General features: G+C 55.8%; 1 protein-coding gene across 7 annotated transcripts in view; it reads right to left on the bottom strand.

The window, feature by feature from the left end:
• The window catches only part of LOC107272291 (ubiquitin carboxyl-terminal hydrolase 48), a 39,141-nt gene that overhangs the window by 4,239 nt on the left and 33,815 nt on the right, over nucleotides 1-1,087 (bottom strand). The gene's annotated exons all lie outside the window — the stretch shown is intronic.

Raw genomic sequence — 1,087 nt, 5'->3', positions numbered from 1 at the left:
GGGGGAAGGCAAAGGGCTGCTGAAACGCAGGATGGCAAAGTCTTGGAAATAATATACGTTGCTAATTTTGAATATACAAGGCGGTGCACATGACGTGGGGTGTGGTGGGAAAAGGCGTCTACGGTTATTCAAGCAGAGAGGGTGAAAGGGCTAGGGAGGTTGGAACGGCCGAGGAGACTGGGGGAGCCGGGGGGAGCCGGGGGAGCAGAATGGTATGGCACGAAGCAGCTACGGGTCTCGCGGATGCCGCGGAGTTTACCGAGGAGGCCCGCGAGGCTTTCTAATGAACCCAGTTCGCGAAAACCATTAATAACCGAAAGGACTTAGAGGCTCGGGAAGGGTGGTGTCGAGAACCATCCCGAGGATCCTGGGAGTCGAAAGGTGCCCTAGGAGCCACAAGGGTGCAACGATCCTTTGCGCGGTCCTGCTGGAAAACTTTTACAAAGATGGGCCCCCCCGCGTCAGGGCAGCCAACTGGATTTTCCCGGAAGATCCTTTCCTAGCCGGGATTTCCAGATGCAGCTTTCGCGCACCCTCGGACGCTCTTCTACCCTTCGGAGGAAGCACGTCGATGCGCTCCGGCAGGACATACATATCCGAAGAATTAGGAAGTTGAGAGTCACCCTTGACCCTCGGCCGGCCCCTTTTCCTTCTACTCCTCGTCGATCCTCGGCCGAAAGAGGAAGAAAGAGGGTCGTTGCGCAATCGACACGCACAGGATATGACATATTCGAAACGTAGCTAGGGGTGGGTGCTTCAGTTCGGGGGATGTAAAAGGTGGTTCCGATGGACCAATATCGCATAAGTGGCTCGATTCGGGCTCATTTGTTACGTTTTGTTCAACCTAAGTAATTTAAGAGTCACCCCATAGAAGCCCCGTGGGCGCCTTCATCCCTTCATCCCTTCGGTCCTTGTATCAACCCCTGACCCGCCAGCCTCGGATTTCACGATGGATCTCGAGAGGAAGGAAGAATAGGGAGAGACGGAGATAAGGACGGAAGGGGAAAGCTGCGCCCGAAGAACTAGGTGACTTCGGTGGTTAGGGGTGGCAGAGAGAAGCCTCGAGAGCTCCAGCTCCCCCCCCCCC

Source organism: Cephus cinctus, unplaced genomic scaffold (assembly GCF_000341935.2).
Source record: "Cephus cinctus unplaced genomic scaffold, Ccin1 Ccin1_scaffold1161, whole genome shotgun sequence".
In the NCBI taxonomy this organism is placed as follows: domain Eukaryota; kingdom Metazoa; phylum Arthropoda; class Insecta; order Hymenoptera; family Cephidae; genus Cephus; species Cephus cinctus.
The sequence above is the reverse complement of the archived record's forward strand: the minus strand, read 5'-3'. Positions and strand labels throughout refer to the sequence as shown.